Here is an 11,408-nt window from a genome sequence, read left to right as displayed (position 1 = left end):
GTGGATCACACGGACATGTGTGTAGCCCAATAGATTATAATGGGTGTGTGTCTGAAAACTGTCACCACCACACGTACCGGAAACACTGTCATGTAAAGGGGATCTGATAATTTATTTTCTGGAAATATATCATACGAAGAAACTAATGTTACTGTGCACATTTTCTATTATGCAGAATAAGAAATAAACTGATAAAATATAAACAAGATTAGCTGCAGAACTTTCTGTAATCTGTATGTCTGATGGTTATGTGGATGCCCACACTCTCTCAGCCACAAATGGGAAATGGGAATCTTTGCTATGTTAAAGCACCGCTCCCGAGTTTTTTTTTTATTGCAGCGCTGCAGTGGTGCAACTAATCTAAGTTCCCTGCACCTAGTCTTTTATTTACCAGCCGCTGTGGGCTGAGCACTGGAGACCACATTATGTAGTGAAGGGGAAAAAAAACCACTCTCTTTGTGTATTCTACACCCTTGTCTGTGATAGCACCGTGCGTAACCAAAAGTTTTAATAATCTTAAACTGTGTCGGCGGGAGTGATGTGCATCTAAACATATTTTGCTACTCTTATATTTATCTACTCTTATGCAACCATTTCTGTGATAGTACTGTGCCAAAAGCCGCTATGTGTATTCTTTAACCCATATCTGTGGGAGTATTATGCCAAAAGCCGCTGTGTGCATTCTTTAACACGTCTGTTAGAACACTGTGCATTTAAGCATATGTGTGTACTCTGCAGCCCTGCCTGTGGAAAAACTGTGCCCCATTTTCTGGGTGTGAAATTTTTAATCAGCTTTGTCAAGGAAATGTAAGAACATGCTCTGTGGATGAAATTTGCTATTAGCTTATGTGGGGGTACTGTACCCCAAATCATCTGTGTACTCTGCAGCCGTGTCTGTATGAGTAGAGTGCCTAAAAAATAATTTTACTCTACGATTGTGGTCGGGCCCAATATTCATTAAATAATTTAACTTCTCATTCCAATTACAGAGTCTCTAAATTGTCACGAATGGCTAATCTGTCTTGCAACATCACCTGCTGACTCAGTTGAGAATTGGTTAATTTGCTTGACTGCTACCTTTGAATGTGACAGGCATTTATCAGGCTGCCTTTTCAGAATAGATCCCTGATTCTCCATTACTCGTGTGTACCTTGCAACCCCGCCTGCGGGCAGTTTGAGATTGGATGGCTGAGAGTGCCTCCAGTTCCTGCACTTTCTGTGCCACCGGGTCCCCTCATAATCATGGCCCCAGTTCGAACAGACAAAAAAACAGAAATGGAGTACAATTCCATTATCCTTAGCTGAAGTATTCAGGTGCGGTTGCCTGAGATAAAACCCTAATTTTTTTTACTGTGCTCCATTGTCTGGGTGTGGAATTTTTAATCAGCTTTCTCAAGGGAATGTGAAAACATGCTCTGTAGGTGAATTTTACTGTAATCTTATGTGAGGGTATTGTTCCCCATGCTCTGAGGCTGAAATTTGTAAACTTCTGCTGTGGGATATTGTGTACCATTCTCTGTGGTTGAAATTTTAAGTGCCAAAAAAAGGTTGCATATTCGCTAAATTCAGACTGGTGCTCAAGGCCCGAAATTAGGTGTGGTTGCCTGCATTGAGCAGTCATTTTTTTTCAATGTAAACGCTTCATGATTCAGGACCTACAATGTTTTCCTCAAATGCATTTGCAGTGCACACAGTACTGTAGCATACATTTTTGAACATTTGGGGTATCATTCCTCATGCTCTCTGGGTGAAATTTGAATCAGCTTCTCTGGGGGTACTATGCCCCATAGTCTGAGGCTGAAAGTTTTCAGCTACATCTGTGGGGATATTACCCTACAAGCCCTGTGGGTGAAAGTTTTAACTGGACTGGCGGTAGCAAGTCTCAGTTTCTGTGGGGGCACTTTTAAAATTTTTATGTTATTCATTTACTATTTATTTTCTATTTTACCATGATTGCTATGGTGAAGACACACGGATCTTAGAGGTATCGCTCAATAGTCAGGAGGCCATAAGTAAACCACTGGCTGGACATCACCTCTTGGAACAGATGGACACCAACCTCAGAGTTCTCTTTGAGGCAATTTAGATAGGTTGAAGAGTTATTACAGCGATATGGGGGGGTGTTTGCATGACATGAAGATGACTTTGGGTGCACCCTGGCTATTCAACACAAGGTACCAGGAGGTGAAAGAACTGCTGGCTCACATGCTGCACAATGGCATGATCCACAAGAGGCAGTATCTCTGGGCAGCCCCCATCATGTCAGTTTGTAAAAAGAACTCTGCGTGGACTACTGGAGACTAAATGCTTGTACTGTATGGAACTCCTATCCCATGTCCAGAATCAAGGAGTCCCTATCTGCATAGTGAAAAGAAAAATATGCAATGTGAAAAGCCAAATATATCTTCTCACTCGATTTAGCCAGCATCTACTGACAAATCCCAGCGACTGTTAAGGATCGCCCGAAAACAGCATTTGTACTTCTTCTGGGCCTGTTCACGTTCATCTGGATGCATTTTGGACTGACAAATGCACCAGGAACTTCCAACGTTTGATAGAAAGATGCTTGGGAGATCTGAACTTTGAAGCCACATTGATATATCTAGATGACATAATAATCATTTATTCTGCCACATTTGAAGATCATTTTAACCAGCTGGAGCAAGTATTGGAGCGTCTGCAAAAATACGGATTAAAAGTTAAGCCCCAGAAATGCCACCTATTTAAGTGGGAAATTAAATATCTGGGACACATTGTGTCTAGTGCGGGAGTTTACGTGGAGAAGGTGGGTAGAGTTCAGACGTGGCCCACGCCTACTAACCTGAGAGAACTGAGAGTGTTTCTTGGGCTAGCCAGATATTACTGCAAGTTCATAAAAGACTTTGCCAAGATTGTAGTGCCACTCAAAGAGTTGTTGCAGGGAACGGCCGGAGGAGCCAAATGTAAGCCGATCCAATGAGGCCCATGACAAGAGGATGTGTTTAAGGCATTGAAGATGGCGCTGAGGGATGCCAAAATCTTGGCCTACGCTGACTTCTCGCAACCCTTCATGCTCTACACTGATAGAAGCCTGTACGGACTGAGGGGGAGTATTGGCCCAGGTGCAAGAAGGAAGAGAGAGTGTGATCGTGTATGCCAGTAGGCCACAAAAAGACATGGAAAAGAATCCTGAAAATTATAGATCATTCAAACTTGAGCTGCTGATGCTGGTATGGGCCATGACTGAGATATTCGCAGAGTATTAGTCAGGGTCAGAAATACATGTGCGGATGAATACCTGAAAAATGCAAAGCTGGTTGCGCTAGAACAGCAGTGGGTCATGAGAATGTCAAAATATCAGTGCAGGATCTCCAATCTGTCTAAGTCCCAAAACACACATGCCGATGCCCTGTCCAAAGTCACCCAAGCCGGGCCGAAGAGAGACAGAAGTGAAGATCTTCAAAGTGACAAGACCACGGATTTTGGGCTGTTCGCCTGTGCTGCAGTAACCGCCCAAGGGTGTAGAAAGGAGTCCAGACCCACCAAGATTCTGGGCTGTACTAGAGATGAGGGGAAAAACCTGCAACAGTCCAATCTGGAGCTGGCAAAGCTGAGAAGGTGGGTCGCTCTGGGGCAACGGCCTGACCAGCAAGCTAGGACTGCTTTGCCCCAAGTACCCTGCAGATCTTGGCCAGTAGGAAATGCTCTGAAAGATGGCCTGCTGTTATGGACCTGGTGGTTAGGAGCACTTGGAATGACCTGTTGAGTAAACTCAAAAAACGGAACTAGCTCTGGGAAGTGGGAACTCTGCTGACCGCAAACTCTACTCCTATCGCACACACTAGAAATAGCCGTGGAGCGTACCTAACTCTCCCTAGACGCCTCTTCACAGCCTAAGAGCTAACTACCCCTAAAGATAGAAATAGAAGCCTAACCTTGCCTCAGAGAAATTCCCCAAAGATAAAGGCAGCCCCCACATATATTGACTGTGAGTTAAGAGGAAAGTCACAAAACACAGGAATGAAACAGGTTTTAGCATAGGAGGCCAGACTTACTAAATAGTCAGAGGATAGAAAAGAATAATATGCGGTCAGCATAAAAAAAACTACAAAACCACGCAGAGTATGCAAAAAGACCCCCGCACCGACTCACGGTGTGGAGGTGCAACACTGCACCCCAGAGCTTCCAGCTAGCAAGGAAACATCATGATAGCAAGCTGGACTAGAATTTAGCAGAGCTAAGAAATATATTCAGGTAGCAGTAACAACAAATGAACTAGCAGGGACTTAGCTTCTGCTGGAGTAGACAGGTCCTCAGAGAAGTCCAAGAGAGATCTGAACCAATTCTGATACATTGACAGCTGGCATCAGGTAACGATCTGAGTGGAGTTAAATAGGGAAGCAGCATAGCAACATAACGAGAGCAGCTGATAAAGTCAACCTAGTGACCAGCAGTTCCGCTCGAAGCCACCAGAGGGAGCCCAAGAGCAGAACTAACCAAAGTACCATTCATGACCACAGGAGGGAGTCCGAGAATGGAATTCACAACAGTACCCCCCCCTTGAGGAGGGGTCACCGAACCCTCACCAGGGCCCCCAGGCCGATCAGGACGAGCCAAATGAAAGGCACAAACTAAATCGGCAGCATGGACATCGGAGGCAACAACCCAGGAATTATCCTCCTGACCATAGCCCTTCCACTTAACCAGGTACTGAAGCTTCCGTCTCGAAATACGAGAATCCAAAATCTTTTCCACCACATACTCCAACTCCCCCTCAACCAACACCGGAGCAGGAGGATCAACGGAGGGAACCATAGGCGCCACGTACCTCCGCAACAACGACCTATGGAACACATTATGGATGGCAAAAGAAGCTGGAAGGACCAAACGAAATGACACAGGGTTGAGAATTTCAGAAATCTTATAAGGACCAATGAAACGAGGCTTAAACTTAGGAGAAGAAACCTTCATAGGAACATAACGAGAAGACAACCAAACCAAATCCCCAACACGAAGTCGGGGACCAACACAACGACGGCGGTTAGCGAAACGTTGAGCCTTCTCCTGGGACAACGTCAGATTGTCCACTACGTGAATCCAAATTTGCTGCAACCTGTCCACCACAGAATCCACACCAGGACTCAAGGCTCAACCTGCCCCGAAGAAAAACGAGGATGAAAACCAGAATTGCAAAAAAAAGGCGAAACCAAAGTAGCCGAACTAGCCCGATTATTAAGGGCGAACTCAGCCAATGGCAAGAAGGTCACCCAATCATCCTGATCAGCAGAAACAAAGCATCTCAGATAGGTTTCCAAAGTCTGGTTGGTTCGTTCAGTTTGGCCATTTGTTTGAGGATGGAAAGCCGAAGAAAAAGACAAATCAATGCCCATCTTAGCACAAAAGGACCGCCAAAACCTAGAGACAAACTGGGAACCTCTGTCCGACACAATGTTCTCCGGAATGCCATGCAAACGAACCACATGTTGAAAAAATAATGGCACCAAATCAGAGGAAGAAGGTAATTTAGGCAAGGGTACCAAATGGACCATCTTAGAAAAGCGATCACAAACCACCCAGATGACAGACATCCTTTGAGAGATAGGAAGATCTGAAATAAAATCCATTGAAACATGCGTCCAAGGCCTTTTCGGGACTGGCAAGGGCAAAAGCAACCCACTGGCACGAGAACAGCAGGGCTTAGCCCGAGCACAAGTCCCACAGGACTAAACAAAAGAACGCACATCCCGTGACAAGGAAGGCCACCAAAAGGACCTAGCCACCAAATCTCTGGTACCAAAAATCCCAGGATGACCAGCCAACACTGAGCAATGAACCTCAGAAATAACTCTGCTAGTCCATCTATCAGGGACAAACAATTTCTCCGCTGGACAACGGTCAGGTCTATCAGCCTGAAACTCCTGCAGCGCCCGCCGCAAATCAGGGGAGATGGCAGACAGAATTACCCCCTCTTTGAGAATACCAGCCGGCTCAGGGACTCCCGGAGAATCAGGCACAAAACTCCTAGAAAGGGCATCCGCCTTCACATTCTTAGAACCTGGAAGGTATGAGACCACAGAATCGAAACGGGAGAAAAACAGCGACCATCGAGCTTGTCTAGGATTCAACCGCTTGGCAGACTCGAGATAAGTCAGATTTTTGTGATCCGTCAAGACCACCACGCGGTGCTTGGCCCCCTCAAGCCAATGTCGCCACTCCTCGAATGCCCACTTCATAGCCAGCAGCTCCCGATTGCCAACATCATAATTATGCTCAGCAGGCGAAAACTTTCTAGAAAAGAAGGCACATGGCTTCATCACAGAGCCATCAGAACTTCTTTGAGACAAAACAGCCCCTGCTCCAATCTCAGAAGCATCAACCTCGACCTGAAAAGGGAGCGAAACATCTGGCTGACGCAACACAGGGGCCGAAGAAAAACTCCTGACTCCTGAAAAGCCTCAACGGCTGCAGAGGACCAATTCACCACATCAGCACCTTTCCTTGTCAAATCAGTCAAAGGTTTAACCACACTAGAAAAATTAGCGATGAAGCGACGGTAAAAATTAGCAAAGCCCAGGAATTTCTGGAGGCTCTTCACAGATGTAGGTTGAGTCCAATCATAAATGGCCTGAACTTTAACAGGATCCATCTCGATAGTAGAAGGGGAAAAAATGAAGCCCAAAAAGGAAACCTTCTGAACTCCGAAGAGGCATTTAGACCCCTTCACAAACAAGGAATTAGCACGAAGGACCTGGAATACCATTCTGACCTGTTTCACATGAGACTCCCAATCATCCGAAAAGACCAAAATATCATCCAAATATACAATCATGAATCTATCCAGATACTTTCGGAAGATGTCATGCATAAAGGACTGAAACACAGATGGAGCATTTGAAAGCCCGAATGGCATTACCAGGTACTCAAAATGGCCCTCAGGTGTATTAAATGCTGTTTTCCATTCATCGCCCTGTTTAATACGTACAAGGTTATACGCCCCTCGAAGATCTATCTTGGTGAACCAACTAGCCCCCTTAATCCGAGCACACAAATCAGACAGCAGAGGCAAAGGGTACTGAAATTTGACTGTGATTTTATTGAGAAGGCGGTAATCTATACAGGGTCTCAGAGAACCATCCTTCTTGGCCACAAAAAAGAACCCTGCTCCCAACGGTGATGAAGACGGGCGAATATGCCCTTTCTCCAAGGACTCCTTCACATAAGTCCGCATAGCGGCGTGCTCTGGCATGGATAAATTGAAAAGTCGGCCCTTAGGAAACTTACTACCAGGAATCAAATTAACAGCACAATCACAATCCCTATGAGGGGGTAGGACACTGGATTTGGGCTCATCAAATACATCCTGGTAATCCGACAGAAACTCAGGGACTTCAGAAGGAGTGGAAGCAGAAATTGACACCAATGGAACATCGCCATGTACCCTTGACAACCCCAACTAGACACAGACATTGATTTCCAATCCAATACTGGATTATGAACCTGTAGCCATGGCAAACCCAACACGACCACATCATGCAAATTATGCAACACCAAAAAGCGAACATCTTCCCGATGTGCAGGAGCCATGCACATGGTCAACTGAGTCCAGTACTGAGGTTTATTCTTGGCCAATGGTGTGGCATCAATTCCCCTTAATGGAATAGGATACTGCAAAGGCTCCAAGAAAAAACCACAGCGCCTGGCAAACTCCAAGTCCATCAAATTCAGGGCAGCGCCTGAATCCACAAATGCCATAACCGAGTAGGATGACAAAGAGCAAATCAGAGTAACAGACAAAAGAAATTTAGGCTGTACAGTACCAATGGTGACAGACCTAGCGAACCGCTTAGTGCGCTTAGGACAATCAGAGATAGCATGAGTGGGGTCACCACAGTAAAAACACAGCCTATTCTGACGTCTGTGTTCTTGCCGTTCAGTTCTGGTCAAAGTTCTATCACATTGCATAAGCTCAGGCCTCTGCTCAGAGGGCACCGCCAAACTGTGCACAATTTTGCGCTCGCGCAAACGCCGATCAATTTGGATGGCCAAGGACATTGACTCATTCAGACCAGCAGGCGTGGGGAATCCCACCATAACATCCTTAAGGCCCTTTCTAAAAATTGCTGCCAGGGCACACTCATTCCATTGAGTAAGCACAGACCATTTTCTAAACTTCTGACAATATATCTCCGCTTCATCCTGACCCTGACACAAAGCTAGCAAAATTTTCTCTGCCTGATCCACTGAATTTGGTTCATCATAAAGCAATCGAAGCGCCAGAAAAAACGCATCTACATTAAGCAATGCAGGATCTCCTGGCGCAAGGGAGAATGCCCAGTCTTGAGGGTCGCCACGCAACAAAGAAATAATAATTTTTACTTGCTGAATGGGGTCACCAGAGGAGCGGGGTTTCAAAGCAAGAAACAGTTTACAATTATTTTTGAAATTCAGAAACTTAGATCTATCCCCAGAAAACAACTCAGGAATTGGAATTCTAGGCTCTAACATCGGATTCTGAACTACATAATCTTGAATGCTTTGTACCCTTGCAGTGAGATGATCCACACAAGAGGACAGACCTTGAATATCCATATCTACACCTGTGTCCTGAACCACCCAGGGGTTAAGGGGAAAAGAGAGACAAAACACACTGCAAAGAAAAAAAAATGGGTTCAGAACTTCTCTTATCCCTCTTTTGAGATGCATTAACACTTTATTGGCCAGCTGTACTGTTATGGACCTGGTGGTTAGGAGCACTTGGAATGACCTGATGAGTAAACTCAAAAAACGGAACTAGCTCTGGGAAGTGGGAACTCTGCTGACCGCAAACTCTACTCCTATCGCACACACTAGAAATAGCCGTGGAGCGTACCTAACTCTCCCTAGACGCCTCTTCACAGCCTAAGAGCTAACTACCCCTAAAGATAGAAATAGAAGCCTAACCTTGCCTCAGAGAAATTCCCCAAAGAAAAAGGCAGCCCCCACATATATTGACTGTGGGTTAAGAGGAAAGTCACAAAACACAGGAATGAAACAGGTTTTAGCATAGGAGGCCAGACTTACTAAATAGTCAGAGGATAGAAAAGAATACTATGCGGTCAGCATAAAAAAAACTACAAAACCACGCAGAGTATGCAAAAAGACCCCCGCACCGACTCACGGTGTGGAGGTGCAACACTGCACCCCAGAGCTTCCAGCTAGCAAGGAAACATCATGATAGCAAGCTGGACTAGAATTTAGCAGAGCTAAGAAATATATTCAGGTAGCAGTAACAACAAATGAACTAGCAGGGACTTAGCTTCTGCTGGAGTAGACAGGTCCTCAGAGAAGTCCAAGAGAGATCTGAACCAATTCTGATACATTGACAGCTGGCATCAGGTAACGATCTGAGTGGAGTTAAATAGGGAAGCAGCATAGCAACATAACGAGAGCAGCTGATAAAGTCAACCTAGTGACCAGCAGTTCCGCTCGAAGCCACCAGAGGGAGCCCAAGAGCAGAACTAACCAAAGTACCATTCATGACCACAGGAGGGAGTCCGAGAACGGAATTCACAACAGCCTGCTGTGCAGATGGATTCAACTATTTCGAGAGTTCGATGTTATCTGCCAAGTAGTGGCTCCAGAAGTGCTGGGGGTACAGCTGGCTAAAGAGAGCTCATGAGAGAAGTGACCACTTCGGCATTGGAAAGGCCTTTTGTTGGTTGCAATGATTGGTTTATTGGACCCAACTGCAGCATGTGGTCAAAGTCAAAGGTGTTTGCGATATGTCGCTGGTGTGAGCTGAATAAACACCTCGATCAGAGAACTCCTAGTTGGACTACTCGAACCTCTGTGCCCTTGGAGGTCCCGATGGCTGAATATCTGATAAGCGGAACATCACACAATGGCTATGGATATTGCTTTGTAATGATTGTTCACTTCTCCAAATTCGCGGTGGTGACCCCCACCAGGGATAAGACAGCCAAAGATTCAGCCAGGGCCATCTGTCGAGACTTCATCAGCATATATGGGTGCCCAAAATGAATTCACCTAGACCAAGAGGGTCTGCTTCCAGGCCCGAGTAATGGATGAGCTGTATCATATGTACGGAATTGATGAATCATGAACCACATACACAAGGGAACGGGGCCTGTAATCGCTTTAACAAGAAGAAGACAAGAAGATGTGGCCAGAATTCGTGGCTGAGTTGGTGTGGGTTTATAACAATTGAATTCAAAATTGCTGTCATTGTGAACAGTTAAGCAAGCTTCAGATTAAAAGATCTCTACAAAGCCTAAACTTAAAGATGATACATTTCTTTTATATTTTAGACAAAAAATATATTTTCATCTTTTGCATTTTAAAAATTGCAAAAAGGAAAATGGGCCAATGCAAAACTTTGGGCACCATGCGTGATTAGTGCCAAGTAGCACCCTCTTTTGAAAATAACACAGCTTGTAAACGCTTTTTGCAGCCAGAAAAGAGTCTTTGAATTCTTGTTTGAGGGATTTTAATCCATTCTTCCTTAGAAAATATTTTCAGTTCTATGAGATTCCTGGGTCGTCTTGCACGCACTGCTATTTTGAGGTCCAGTCACAGATTATGATTTAGGTTCAGATCAGAGGATTGTGAGGGCCATTGTAAAATATTCAGCTTGCACCTTTTGAGGTCGTCTATTGTGGATTTTGACGTGTGTTTAGGATAATTATCAATTTGTAGAAGCCATCCTATTTTCAACTTCAGCTTTTTTACAGATGGTGTTATTTTTTCATCAAGAATTTGTTGAAATGTATTTGAATCCATTCTTCCCTCTACCCATGAAATGTTCCCCATGCAATTGACTGCAGCACACCCCAAAGCACGATTGATCCACCTCCCTTGCATAATGGTTAACAAGATGTTCTGTTCCTGAAATTCTGTGCCCTTTTTCTCCACACATACCTTTGATTATTGTGGCCAAAGAGTCCAATTTTAACCTCATCGGTCCTCAGGACTTGTTTCCAAAATACATCAGGCTTGTTTAGATGTTCTTTTGCATACTTCTGATGCTGAATATTATAGTGAGGCTGCAGGAGAGTTGTTTTCTGCTCTTCTATGAATCCCATATTTGAGCAAATGTCTCTGAACATTAGAACAATGAACCACAACTCCATCCAGAGTCTGCTAAATCTTTCTGAAGGTCTTTTGCACTCAAGCGGAAGTTCTGATTTGCCTTTCAAGCAATGATGATGAGAATAAAGTAAAGCAAATTGCTGATTCTTTTCCTTGTACTCCGAGTCATGGAAATAAGCCTAACCTTTTGTTGACTTGATCAATGATTGTCCCAGAGTTTAGGTGCCCACAAACTACAAAATGATGGCATATTATACAGTAGCAACAATATGTCATTAGTTTGTAAGATGGGAAAACCCTTGTAATGAACAACGCCCTGCCATCCTGTGGCTCATTGTCTG

Source organism: Ranitomeya variabilis, chromosome 2 (assembly GCF_051348905.1).
Source record: "Ranitomeya variabilis isolate aRanVar5 chromosome 2, aRanVar5.hap1, whole genome shotgun sequence".
NCBI classification, from domain to species: domain Eukaryota; kingdom Metazoa; phylum Chordata; class Amphibia; order Anura; family Dendrobatidae; genus Ranitomeya; species Ranitomeya variabilis.
The sequence above is the reverse complement of the archived record's forward strand: the minus strand, read 5'-3'. Positions refer to the sequence as shown.